Here is a 15,000-nt window from a genome sequence, read left to right as displayed (position 1 = left end):
GACAGCTGGTGCTTAAAGCTAGTGAGGGAGATGTGAGTCTCCAGCTTCAGAGATTTTTGCAGTTCGTTCCAGTCATGGGCAGCAGAGAACTGGAAGGAAAGACGACCAAAGGAGGAATTGGCTTTGGGGGTGACCACTGAGATATACCTGCTGGAGCGCGTGCTACGAGTGGGTGCTGCTATGGTGACCAGTGAGCTGAGATAAGGCGGGGCTTTACCTAGCAGAGACTTGTTGATAACCTGTAGCCAGTGGGTTTGGAGACGAGAATGAAGCGAGGGCCAACCAACGAGAGCGTACAGGTCGCAAGGGTCGGTAATGTGTGAGGCTTTGGTGACAAAACGGATGGCACTGTAATAGACTGCATCCAGTTTGTTGAGTAGAGTGTCACCGAAGTTGAGGATAGGTAGGATGGTCAGTTTTTCGAGGGTATGTTTGGCAGCATGAGTGAAGGATGCTTTGTTGCGATATAGGAAGCCGATTCTAGATTTAATTTTGGATTGGAGATGCTTAATGTGAGTCTGGAAGGAGAGTTTACAGTCTAACCAGACACCCAGGTATTTGGAGTTGTCCACGTATTCTAAGTCAGAGCCGTCCAGAGTAGTGATGCTGGACGGGCAAGCAGGTGCGGGCAGTGATCGATTGAAAAGCATGCATTTAGGTTTACTTGCGTATAAGAGCAGTTGGAGGCCACGGAAGGAGAGTTGTATGGCATTGAAGCTCGTCTGGAGGTTAGTTAACACAGTGTCCAAGGAGGGGCCAGAAGTATACAGAATGGTGTCGTCTGCGTAGAGGTGGATCAGTGAATCACCAGCAGCAAGAGCAACATCATTGATGTATACAGAAAAGAGAGTCGGCCCGAGAATTGAACCCTGTGGCACACCCATAGAGACTGTCAGAGGTCCAAACAACAGGCCCTCCGATTTGACACACTGAACTCTATCAGAGAAGTAGTTGGTAAACCAGGCGAGGCAATCATTTGAGAAACAAAGGCTGTCGAGTCTGCCAATAAGAATGTTGTGATTGACAGAGTCGAAAGCCTTGGCCAGGTCGATGTATACGGCTGCACAGTAATGTCTCTTATCGATGGCGGTTATGATGTCGTTTAGAACCTTGAGTGTGGCTGAGGTGCACCCATGACCAGCTCTGAAACCAGATCGCATAGCAGAGAAGGTATGGTGGGATTCGAAATAGTCAGCAATCTGTTTGTTAACTTGGCTTTCGAAGAACTTAGAAAGAGGGTAGGATAGATATAGGTCTGTAGCAGTTTGGGTCTAGAGTGCCACCCCCTTTGAAGAGGGGGATGACCGCGGCAGCTTTCCAATCTTTGGGAATCTCAGACGATACGAAAGGGAGGTTGAACAGGCTATTAATAGGGGTTGCAACAATTTCGGCAGATAATTTTAGAAAGAGAGGGTCCAGATTGTCTAGCCCGGCTGATTTGTCGGGGTCCAGATTTTGCAGCTCTTTCAGAACATCAGCTATCTGGATTTGGGTAAAGGAGAAATGGTGGGGGCTTTGGCGGGTTGCTGTGGAGGGTGCCGGGCAGTTGACCGGGGTAAGGGTAGCCATGTGGAAAGCATGGCCAGCCGTAGAGAAATGCTTATTGAAATTCTCAATTATAGTGGATTTATCGGTGGTGACAGTGTTTCCTAGCCTCAGAGCAGTGGGCAGCTGGGAGGAGGTGCTCTTATCCTCCATGGACTTTACAGTGTCCCAGAACTTTTTTCAGTTAGTACTACAGGATGCAAATTTCTGTTTGAAAAAGCTTGCCTTAGCTTTTCTAACTGCCTGTGTATATTTGTTCCTAACTTCCCTAAAAAGTTGCATATCACGGGGGCTATTCAATGCTAATGCAGTTTTTGTGCTGGTCAAGGGCAGACAGGTCTGGCGTGAACCAAGGACTATATCTATTCCTAGTTCAATTTTTTTTGAGAGGGGAATGCTTATTTAAGATGGTGAGGAAGGCACTTTTAAAGAATAGCCAGGCATCATCTACTGACGGGTTGAGGTCAATGTCATTCCAGGATACCCTGGCCAGGTCGATTAGAAAGGCCTGCTCGCAGAAGTATATCAGGGAGCGTTTGACAGTGATGAGGGGTGGTCGTTTGGTCGCAGACCCATTACGGATGCAGGCAATGAGGCAGTGATCGCTGAGATCTTGATTGAAAACAGCAGAGGTGTATTTGGAGGGCGAATTAGTTAGGATGACATCTATGAGGGTGCCCGTGTTTACTGATTTGGGGTTGTACCTGGTAGGTTCATTGATAATTTGTGTGAGATTGAGGGCATCAAGCTTAGTGTGTAGGATGGCCGGGGTGTTAAGCATGTCCCAGTTTAGGTCACCTAGTAGCACGAGCTCAGAAGATAGATGGGGGGCAATCAGTTCACATATGGTATCGAGGGCACAGCTGGGGGCAGAGGGAGGTCTAATAGCAAGCGGCAACAGTGAGAGACTTGTTTCTGGAAAGGTGCATTTTTAGAAGTAGAACCTCAAATTGTTTGGGTACAGACTTAGATAGTAATACAGAACTCTGCAGGCTATCTTTGCAGTAGATTGCAACACCGCCCCCTTTGGCAGTTCTATCTTGGCGGAAAACGTTATAGTTAGCAATGGAGATTTCAGGGTTTTTGGTGGTTTTCCTAAGCCAGGAATCAGAAACGGCTAAGACATCTGGGTTGGTAAAGTGTGCTAAAGCTGAGCATTCCAAAGTGTCCTGTGATTTTGACGCCATTTCCGGTCACAACTTGCAGACTTGTTTACGTGTTGCTGTGCGTTTTGTTGCCAACCTTACTTTGCTACCTGACAACTTTACGGTTTTTACTTTTTAATTACCGTTTATATTTTTGGTTTTTCCCTCAACTTTTTTTTTTCATTAAACTTTTTCACTCCGGACGCTTTATCTGGACATGGTTCGTCAGGACCTCCAACAGCCGATGCCTTCTAATTGCAGTCGCTGTACTCATAATATACAGGAGAACGATCGCCTTACAGCGAGGATAGCTGTGCTGCAAGCCCAGTTTCAGACGCAATCGTTAGGCAGGGGTAATTTCAGTGTAGGAAAGGATGAAACAGCGTCTGTGCCACCAGTAAGTACAGATAGTAACGTTAGTATAAATCCCCTCGCACGGTCCCCGCAGCCGGACAACTTTCTCACGGTTTCTGGAGGGAAATGCTGTAGGAACGCTCAACCGGTGTCGCTCATTCAGCCGACAGAAACTTTCAACCGCTTTTCCCCATTAAGCAACGAGTTGGAGTCAGAGGCCGAGCCTTCTCTTGTCTCTACTCCTCCCGTTACGGAGTCTGAGACGCCGAAGCTTCCCACCATTAGCTCTGACAAATTGAAAACTCTAGTCATTGGTGACTCCATTAACCGCAGTATTAGACTTAAAACGAATCATCCAGCGATCATACACTGTTTACCAGGGGGCAGGGCTACCGACGTTAAGGCTAATCTGAAGAATGTGCTGGCTAAAGCTAAAACTGGCGAGTGTAGAGAGTATAGAGATATTGTTATCCACGTCGGCACCAACGATGTTAGGATGAAACAGTCAGAGATAACCAAGCACAACATAGCTTCAGCGTGTAAATCAGCTAGGAAGATGTGTCGGCATTGAATAATTGTCTCTGGCCCCCTCCCAGTTAGGGGGAGTGATGAGCTCTACAGCAGTCTCACAACTCAATCGCTGGTTGAAAACTGTAGATAATTGGCACTCTTTCTGGGACTCACCCACAAACAGGACCAAGCCTGACCTGCTGAGGAGTGACGGACTCCATCCTAGCTGGAGGGGTGCTCTCATCTTATCTACCAACATAGACAGGTCTCTAACTCTTCTAGCTCCACAATGAAATAGGGTGCAGGCCAGGCAGCAGGCTGTTAGCCAGCTTAGTGGAGTCTGCCACTAGCACAGTCAGTGTAGTCAGCTCAGCTATCCCCATTGAGACCGTGTCTGTGCCTTGACCTACAGTGCCTTGCGAAAGTATTCGGCCCCCTTGAACTTTGCGACCTTTTGCCACATTTCAGGCTTCAAACATAAAGATATAAAACTGTATTTTTTTGTGAAGAATCAACAGCAAGTGGGACACAATCATGAAGTGGAACGACATTTATTGGATATTTCAAACTTGTTTAACAAATCAAAAACTGAAAAATTGGGCGTGCAAAATTATTCAGCCCCCTTAAGTTAATACTTTGTAGCGCCACCTTTTGCTGCGATTACAGCTGTAAGTCTCTTGGGGTATGTCTCTATCAGTTTTGCACATCGAGAGAATGACATTTTTTCCCATTCCTCCTTGCAAAACAGCTCGAGCTCAGTGAGGTTGGATGGAGAGCATTTGTGAACAGCAGTTTTCAGTTCTTTCCACAGATTCTCGATTGGATTCAGGTCTGGACTTTGACTTGGCCATTCTAACACCTGGATATGTTTATTTTTGAACCATTCCATTGTAGATTTTGCTTTATGTTTTGGATCATTGTCTTGTCGGAAGACAAATCTCCGTCCCAGTCTCAGGTCTTTTGCAGACTCCATCAGGTTTTCTTCCAGAATGGTCCTGTATTTGGCTCCATCCATCTTCCCATCAATTTTAACCATCTTCCCTGTCCCTGCTGAAGAAAAGCAGGCCCAAACCATGATGCTGCCACCACCATGTTTGACAGTGGGGATGGTGTGTTGCTTTTACGCCAAACATAACGTTTTGCATTGTTGCCAAAAAGATCAATTTTGGTTTCATCTGACCAGAGCACCTTCTTCCACATGTTTGGTGTGTCTCTCAGGTGGCTTGTGGCAAACTTTAACCGACACTTTTTATGGATATCTTTAAGAAATGGCTTTCTTCTTGCCACTCTTCCATAAAGGCCAGATTTGTGCAATATACGACTGATTGTTGTCCTATGGACAGAGTCTCCCACCTCAGCTGTAGATCTCTGCAGTTCATCCAGAGTGATCATGGGCCTCTTGGCTGCATCTCTGATCAGTCTTCTCCTTGTATGAGCTGAAAGTTTAGAGGGACGGCCAGGTCTTGGTAGATTTGCAGTGGTCTGATACTCCTTCCATTTCAATATTATCGCTTGCACAGTGCTCCTTGGGATGTTTAAAGCTTGGGAAATCTTTTTGTATCCAAATCCGGCTTTAAACTTCTTCACAACAGTATCTCGGACCTGCCTGGTGTGTTCCTTGTTCTTCATGATGCTCTCTGCGCTTTTAACGGACCTCTGAGACTATCACAGTGCAGGTGCATTTATACGGAGACTTGATTACACACAGGTGGATTGTATTTATCATCATTAGTCATTTAGGTCAACATTGGATCATTCAGAGATCCTCACTGAACTTCTGGAGAGAGTTTGCTGCACTGAAAGTAAAGGGGCTGAATAATTTTGCACGCCCAATTTTTCAGTTTTTGATTTGTTAAAAAAGTTTGAAATATCCAATAAATGTCGTTCCACTTCATGATTGTGTCCCACTTGTTGTTGATTCTTCACAAAAAAATACAGTTTTATATCTTTATGTTTGAAGCCTGAAATGTGGCAAAAGGTCGCAAAGTTCAAGGGGGCCGAATACTTTCGCAAGGCACTGTAGGTTGGGCAAAACTAAACATGGCGGTGTTCGCCTTAGCAATCTCACTCGGATAAAGACCTCCTCTATGTGATACCTCACATCTCAAAATAGGGCTACTTAATGTTAGATCCCTCACTTCAAAGGCAGTTATAGCAAATGAACTAATCACTGATCATAATCTTGATGTGATTGGCCTGACTGAAACATGGCTTAAGCCTGATGAATTTACTGTTTTAAATTAGGCCTCACCTCCTGGCTACACTAGTGACCATATCCCCCGTGCATCCCGCATAGGCGGAGGTGTGCTAACATGTACGATAGCAAATTTCAATTTACAAAACAAAAAATGACGTTTTCGTATTTTGAGCTTCTAGTCATTAAATCTATGCAGTCTACTCAATCACTTTTTATAGCTACTGTTTACAGGCCTCCTGGGCCATATACAGCGTTCCTGATTGAGTTCCCTGAATTCCTATCGGACCTTGTAGTCATAGCAGATAATATTGTAATCTTTGGTGACTTTAATATTCACATGGAAAAGTCCACAGATCCACTCCAAAAGGCTTTCGGAGCCATCATCGACTCAGTGGGTTTTGTCCAACATGTCTCTGGACCTACTCACTGTGACAGTCATACTCTGGAACTAGTTTTGTCCCATGGAATAAATGTTGTGGATCTTAATGTTTTTCCTCATAATCCTGGACTATCGGACCACCATTTTATTACGTTTGCAATTGCAACAAATAATCTGCTCAGACCCCAACCAAGGAACATCAAAAGTCGTGCCCTTCCAGACTCCCTCTGTCTACCCAAGGACGCCAGAGGACAAAAATCAGTTAACCACCTAACTGAGGAACTCAATTTAACCTTGCGCAATACCCTAGATGCAGTTGCACCCCTAAAAACTAAAAACATTTCTCATAAGAAACTAGCTCCCTGGTATACAGAAAATACCCGAGCTCTGAAGCAAGCTTCCAGAAAATTGGAACGGAAATGGCGCCACACCAAACTGGAAGTCTTCCGACTAGCTTGGAAAGACAGTACCGTGCAGTATCGAAGAGTCCTTACTGCTGCTCGATCATCCTATTTTTCCAACTTAATTGAGGAAAATAAGAACAATCCGAAATTCCTTTTAGATACTGTCGCAAAGCTAACTAAAAAGCAGCATTCCCCAAGAGAGGATGGCTTTCACTCCAGCAGTAATACATTCATGAACTTCTTTGAGGAAAAGATCATGATTATTAGAAAGCAAATTACGGACTTCCTCTCTTTAAATCTGCGTATTCCTTCAAAGCTCAGTTGTCCTGAGTCTGCACAACTCTGCCAGGACCTAGGATCAAGGGAGACATCTCTTGACACAATGATGAAAATAATCATGGCCTCTAAACCTTCAAGCTGCATACTGGACCCTATTCCAACTAAACTACTGAAAGATCTGCTTCCTGTGCTTGGCCCTCCTCTGTTGAACATAATCAATGGCTCTCTATCCACTGGATGTGTACCAAACTTACTAAAAGTGGCAGTAATAAAGCCTCTCTTGAAAAAGCCAAACCTTGACCCAGAAAATATAAAAAATTATCGGCCTATATCGAATCTTCCATTCCTCTCAAAAATTGTAGAAAAGGCAGCAACTCACTGCCTTCCTGAAGACAAACAATGTATACGAAATGCTTCAGTCTGGTTTTAGACCCCATCGTAGCACTGAGACTGCACTTGTGAAGGTGGTAAATTACCTTTTAATGGCATCAGACCGAGGCTCTGCATCTGTCCTCGTGCTCCTAGACCTTAGTGTTGCTTTTGATACCATCGATCACCACATTCTTTTGGAGAGATTGGAAACCCAAATTGGTCTACACGGACAAGTTCTGGCCTGGTTTAAATCTTATCTGTCGGAAAGATATCAGTTTGTCTCTGTGAATGGTTTGTCCTCTGACAAATCAACTGTAAATGTCGGTGTTCCTCAAGGTTCCGTTTTAGGACCACTATTGTTTTCACTATATATTTTACCTCTCTGGGATGTCATTCGAAAACATAATGTTAACTTTCACTGCTATGCAGATGACACACAGCTGTACATTTCAATGAAACATGGTGAAGCCCCAAAATTGCCCTCGCTAGAAGCATGTGTTTCAGACATAAGGAAGTGGACGGCTGCAAACGTTCTACTTTTAAACTCGGACAAAACAGAGATGCTTGTTCTAGGTCCCAAGAAACAAAGAGATCTTCTGTTGAATCTGACAATTAATCTTAATGCTTGTACAGTCGTCTCAAATAAAACTGTGAAGGACCTTGGCGTTACTCTGGACCCTGATCTCTCTTTTGAAGAACATATCAAGACCGTTTCAAGGACAGCTTTTTTCCATCTACGTAACATTGCAAAAATCAGAAACCTTCTGTCCAAACATTATGCAGAAAAATGAATCCATGCTTTTGTCACTTCTAGGTTAGACTACTGCAATGCTCTACTTTCCGGCTACCCGGATAAAGCACTAAATAAACTTCAGTTAGTGCTAAATACGGCTGCTAGAATCCTGACTAGAACCAAAAAATGTTATCATATTACTCCAGTGCTAGCCTCTCTACACTGGCTTCCTGTCAAGGCAAGGGCTGATTTCAAGGTTTTACTGCTAACCTACAAAAAATTACATGGGCTTGCTCCTATCTATCTCTCTGATTTGGTCCTGCCGTACATACCTACACGTACGCTACAGTCACAAAACGCAGGCCTCCTAATTGTCCCTAGAATTTCTAAGCAAACAGCTGGAGGCAGGGCCTTCTCCAATAGAGCTCCATTTTTATGGAATGGTCTGCCTACCCATGTGAGAAACGCAAACTCGGTCTCAACCCTGAAGTCTTTACTGAAGACTCATCTCTTCAGTGGGTCATATGATTGAGTGTAGTCTGGCCCAGGAGTGTGAAGGTGAACGGAAAGGCTCTGGAGCAACGAACCGCCCTTGCTGTCTCTGCCTGGCCGGTTCCCCTCTTTCCACTGGGATTCTCTGCCTCTAACCCTATTACAGGGGCTGAGACACTGGCTTACTAGGGCTCTCTCATACCGTCCCTAGGAGGGGTGCATCACTTGAGTGGGTTGAGTCACTGATGTGATCTTCCTGTCTGGGTTGGCGCCCCCCCTTGGGTTGTGCTGTGGCTGAGATCTTTGTGGGCTATACTCGGCCTTGTCTCAGGATGGTAAGTTGGTGGTTGAAGATATCCCTCTAGTGGTGTGGGGGCTGTGCTTTGGCAAAGTGGGTGGGGTTATATCCTTCCTTTTTGGCTCTGTCCGGGGGTGTCATCGGATGGGGCCACAGTGTCTCCTGACCCCTCCTGTCTCAGCCTCCAGTATTTATGCTGCAGTAGTTTATGTGTCGGGGGGCTAGGGTCAGTTTGTTATATGTGGAGTACTTCTCCTGTCCTATCCGGTGTCCTGTGTGAATTTAAGTATGCTCTCTCTAATTCTCTAGTTCTCTCTTTCTTTGTCTCTCTCGGAGGAACTGAGCCCTAGGACCATGCCTCAGGACTACCTGACATAATGACTCCTTGCTGTCCCCAGTCCACCTGGCCGTGCTGCTGCTCCAGTTTCAACTGTTCTGCCTGTGATTATTATTATTTGACCATGCTGGTAATTTATGAACATTTGAACATATTGGCCATGTTCTGTTATAATCTCCACCTGGCACAGCCAGAAGAGGACTGGCCACCCCACATAGCCTCGTTCCTCTCTAGGTTTCTTCCTAGGTTTTGGCCTTTCTAGGGAGTTTTCCCTAGCCACCGTGCTTCTACACCTGCATTGCTTGCTTTTTGAAGTTTTAGGCTGGGTTTTTGTACAGCACCTTGAGATATCAGCTGATGTACGAAGGGCTATATAAATACATTTGATTTGATTTAAAGCAGTGAGTAAAACAAACTTGGGGAGTAGGCTTCTAGTGTTAACATGCATGAAACCAAGGCTTTTACGTTTACAGAAGTCAACAAATGAGAGCACCTGGGGGGGTGGGAGTGGAGCTAGGCACTGTGGGACCTGGATTAACCTCCACATCACCAGAGGAACAGAGGAAAAGTAGGATAAGGGTATGGCTAAAGACTATATGGACTGGCCGTCTAGCACGTTCAGAACAGAGAGTAAAAGGAGCAGGTTTCTGGGCAAGATAGCATAGATTCAAGGCATAGTGTACAGACAAAGGTAAGGTAGGATGTGAGTACATTGGAGGTAAACCTAGGCATTGAGTAATGAAGAGAGAGATATAGTCTCTAGAGATGTTTAAACCAGGTGATGTCATCGCATATGTAGGAGGTGGAACAACATGGTTGGTTAAGGCATATTGAGCAGGGCTAGAGGCTCTACAGTGAAATAAGACAGTAATCACTAACCAGGACAGTAATGGACAAGGCATATTGATATTAGAGAGAGGCATGCGTAGCCAAGTGAACATATGGGTCCAGTGAGTGGTTGGGCTGGCTGGGGACACAGCGATTCAGACAGTTAGCAGGCCGATGCTAACAGTTAGTAGGCCGGTGCTAAACAAGCTAGCAGCTAGTAGACCAGGGCAAGCTAGCAGTTAGCAGGCCGGGTTAGCAAGCAAGCAGTTAGCATGGGCTAGCAGTTAGTAGACCAGGGCAAGCTAGCAGTTAGCAGACCGGGTTAGCAAGCAAGCAGATAGCAGGGGATAGAATTTGGGGGTAAGTGATGGGGGTAAGTCTGTTTTTGCCTCTTCGTGCGGTGACGTCGATAGACCAGTCGTGGAATTAGTAGGGTTCAAAGTAGCTCTAGGTAGCTAGCAGGCCAATATTGTAGCCCAGGAGTATGTTTCGGGGGTAGCACAGGAGCCCTGGCTGGGCTAGCTTCAAGCTAATTGGTGCTTGCTTTGGGATAGAAATGCTAGCCAGGAGTAGTCATCCGGGATTGCGGTTGTGAAGATCCAGATGAAAATGTTTAGTTTGTGGTAGGAATCCGGGGATAAAAATAACAGGTCCGTTATGCTCTGGTTAGAGTCACGTTGTTCGAACTGGCGAGAGCTTTCTGAGCTGAAGGTTAGCTGATGACCGCTTGTAATGGTTTGCTGACTGATAGCTGGTAATTAGCTGGCTAGCTTCAGTTGAGGGATTCCAGATGCGAAGTAAATATAAATACTTTAGGAAAAAAAGCAGATCCACGCCACATTGGGTGAGGCGGGTTGCAGGAGACTATTTAGATTATGAAGGTTTAGCAAAATATTTTAAAGGATATGCGATGAAAAAGATGTAAAACGATATATACAAGGGACACGACAGGACAAAGACGTCTGACTGCTACGCCATCTTGGATTCTAAGTGTCTCTATTACATTGGAACTTTTGTGAGTGTAATGATTACTGCTCATTTGAATTTTTTATTTCACTTTGTTTATCTATTTCACTTGCTTTGGCAATGTAAACATATGTTTCCCATGCCAATAAAGCCCCTTAAATAAACATTGAAAGAGAGAGAGTTAAAGGATTTTGCATCTCAAAATGTAATGTTCTCAGACATTTTCATACCTCTAGAATGGTCCGAAGTCCAACTTCAAGTCAAGATTCTATGCATTAGGAGAAATCTTCAATCTAATTTGATGTTGCCAATCCTTTCCATTGACTTGGGATTGATGGCTGTAGATTCCTCCTAATGCATGCAGCTAACAGGGTCTAAACTACAGATAGAATGTGGAATTCTACTTTAGAAAAGTAAAAACATCTGACGTTAGGAAAATGTCTGACAAACTTTGATTTTAGGGATAACTGTGGCTTGAATGGAGTCTCACAGACATCCCTGGGAGAGAGAGACGGAAAGAGATAGAGAGAGAAAGGACAGGAAGTAAATTAAGTTTCATATTAAATACTGTTTTGTACGGTAGAGAAGGAGAAAACATGTTTCTGAAGAGGGAGATAGAGAGGGAGGAGAAAGAGAGGGAACAGGAATGTGCTGGTGAGAGAGGTGGAGAGGGAGGAGGAGAGAGGAGGGGAGAGGAGGAGAGGGAGATGGAGGGATGAACTCCTGATAAGAAATGTATTAGGATTAACAATGTTTAATCAAAATATGTGTGTGCGTGCGTGCATACTGAATGTTGATAAACCTGTTGCTAATGGACTAGACTTTAATACTCTTGAAAAAACAAGACACTTGCTGAAAATAACTTCATCTAAAACATAAAAGACAAAAAGTCAGGGACCACATCTTTACTCTCCGTACACTCTATTTGTAAAATATCAATAAAATATAGTGAAAGACTCGCAATGTTTTTATGTGTGTGTGTGTGTGTGTGTGTGTGTGTGTGTGTGTGTGTATGTCTGTGTATGAGTGGGTTTACAAAGTAACACTGATTTCAAACTAAATATCTGTCATAAACAGGGAATCACCCATCTGTCCTCTAGGTCATAAAACATTAACACACAGCTCTCTCTATCTCTCTATCGCTCTCTCCCTCCATCCCTCCCTCTGTCTCTCTCTCTCTGTCTCTCTTTCTCTCGCTCTCCCCTCTGTCTCTCTCTCTCTCCCCTCTGTCTCTCTTTCTCTCTCTTTCCCCTCTGTCTCTCTTTCTCTCTCTCTTCCCGCTGTCTCTCTCTCTCTCCCCTCTCTCTCTCTCTCTCTTTCCCCTCTGTCTCTTTCTCTCTCTCCCCTCTGTCTTTCTCTCTCTCTCCCCTCTGTCTCTCGCTCTCTCTCTCCCCTCTGTCTCTTTCTCTCTCTCTCCCCTCTGTCTCTCTCTCTCTCTCTCTCCCCTCTGTCTCTCTTCTCTCTCTGTCTTTCCTCTCTCTGTCTCTCTCTCTCTCTCTCTCTCTCCTGCTGTCTCTCTCTCTCTCTCTCCCCTCTGTCTCTCTTTCTCTCTCTCTCCCTCTGTCTCTCTCTCTCTCTCCCCTCTGTCTCTCTCTCTCTCTCTGTCTCCTCTCTGTCTCTCTCTCTCTCTCCCCTCTGTCTCTCTCTCTCTCTCCACTCTGTCTCTCTCTCTCTCTCCCCTCTGTCTCTCTCTCTCTCTCCCCTCTGTCTCTCTCTCTCTCCCCTCTCTCTCTCTCTCTCCCCTCTGTCTCTCTCTCTCTCTCCCCTCCGTCTCTCTCTCTCTCTCTCTCTCTCCCCTCTGTCTCTCTCTCTCTCTCCCCTCTGTCTTTCTCTCTCTCTCCCCTCTGTCTCTCTCTCTCCCTCCCCTCTCTCTCTCTCTCTCTCCCCTCTGTCTTTCTCTCTCTCTCCCCTCTGTCTTTCTCTCTCTCTCCCCTCTGTCTCTCTTTCTCCCTCCCCTCTGTCTCTCTCTCTCTCTCTGTCTCTCTCTCTCCCCTCTGTCTCTCTCTCTCTCTCCCCTCTGTCTCTCTCTCTCTCCCCTCTGTCTCTCTCTCTCTCCCCTCTGTCTTTCTCTCTCTCTCCCCTCTGTCTCTCTCTCTCTCCCCTCTGTCTCTCTCTCTCTCTCTCTCTCCCCTCTGTCTCTCTCTCTCTCTCTCTCTCTCTCTCCCCTCTCTCTCTCTCTCTCTCTCTCTCTCTCTCCCTCTGTCTCTCTCTCTCTCTCCCCTATGTCTCTCTCTCTCCGCTCTGTCTCTCTCTCTCTCTCTCTCTCTCTCTCCCCTCTGTCTCTCTCTCCCTCCCCTCTGTCTCTCTCTCTCTCCCCTCTGTCTATCTCTCTCTCTCCCCTCTGTCTCTCTCTCTCTCCCCTCTGTCTCTCTCTCTCTCCCCTCTGTCTCTCTCTCTCTCCCCTCTGTCTCTCTCTCTCTCTCTCTCTCTCTCTCTCTCTCTCTCTCTCTCTCCCCTCTGTCTCTCTCTCTCTCTCCCCTCTGTCTTTCTCTCTCTCTCCCCTCTGTCTCTCTCTCTCCCTCCCCTCTGTCTTTCTCTCTCTCTCCCCTCTGTCTCTCTCTCTCTCTCTCTCTCCCCTCTACACAGTCATATGCACATACACAGTCATATGCACATACACAGTCATATGCACATACACAGTCATATGCACGTACACAGCCATATGCACATACACAGTCATATGCACGTACACAGCCAAATGCACATACACAGCCATATGCACATACACAGTCATATGCACATACACAGTCATATGCACATACACAGTCATATGCACATACACAGTCATATGCACATACACAGTCATATGCACATACACAGTCATATGCACGTACACAGCCATATGCACGTACACAGCCATATGCACATACACAGTCATATGCACGTACACAGCCATATGCACATACACAGCCATATGCACATACACAGTCATATGCACGTACACAGCCAAATGCACATACACAGCCATATGCACATACACAGTCATATGCACATACACAGTCATATGCACATACACAGTCATATGCACATACACAGTCATATGCACATACACAGTCATATGCACATACACAGTCATATGCACGTACACAGCCATATGCACGTACACAGCCATATGCACATACACAGCCATATGCACATACACAGTCATATGCACGTACACAGCCATATGCACATACACAGCCATATGCACATACACAGTCATATGCACATACACAGCAACAGCCATATGCACATACACAGTCATATGCACATACACAGCAACAGCCATATGCACATACACAGTCATATGCACGTACACAGCCATATGCACGTACACAGCCATATGCACATACACAGCCATATGCACATACACAGTCATATGCACGTACACAGCCATATGCACGTACACAGCCATATGCACATACACAGCCATATGCACATACACAGTCATATGCACATACACAGCCATATGCACATACACAGCCATATGCACATACACAGTCATATGCACATACACAGCCATATGCACGTACACAGCCATATGCACATACACAGCCATATGCACATACACAGTCATATGCACATACACAGTCATATGCACGTACACAGTCATATGCACATACACAGTCATATGCACATACACAGTCATATGCACATACACAGTCATATGCACATACACAGTCATATGCACATACACAGTCATATGCACATACACAGTCATATGCACATACACAGTCATATGCACGTACACAGCCATATGCACATACACAGCCATATGCACATACACAGTCATATGCACATACACAGTCATATGCACGTACACAGCCATATGCACGTACACAGCCATATGCACGTACACAGCCATATGCACATACACAGCCATATGCACATACACAGTCATATGCACATACACAGTCATATGCACATACACAGTCATATGCACATACACAGCCATATGCACATACACAGCCATATGCACATACACAGTCATATGCACATACACAGTCATATGCACGTACACAGCCATATGCACGTACACAGCCATATGCACGTACACAGCCATATGCACGTACACAGCCATATGCACATACACAGTCATATGCACATACACAGCCATATGCACATACACAGTCATATGCACATACACAGTCATATGCACATACACAGCCATATGCACATACA

At 45.3% G+C, this 15,000-nt stretch overlaps 1 protein-coding gene across 1 annotated transcript in view; it reads right to left on the bottom strand.

Annotated features, from left to right (window-relative positions):
* The window catches only part of LOC139405732 (small conductance calcium-activated potassium channel protein 2-like), a 129,321-nt gene that overhangs the window by 27,718 nt on the left and 86,603 nt on the right, over positions 1–15,000 (bottom strand). The gene's annotated exons all lie outside the window — the stretch shown is intronic.

The sequence above is a fragment of the Oncorhynchus clarkii genome, chromosome 3, assembly GCF_045791955.1.
Source record: "Oncorhynchus clarkii lewisi isolate Uvic-CL-2024 chromosome 3, UVic_Ocla_1.0, whole genome shotgun sequence".
NCBI classification, from domain to species: domain Eukaryota; kingdom Metazoa; phylum Chordata; class Actinopteri; order Salmoniformes; family Salmonidae; genus Oncorhynchus; species Oncorhynchus clarkii.
This window is presented reverse-complemented; position numbering and strand designations above follow the sequence as displayed.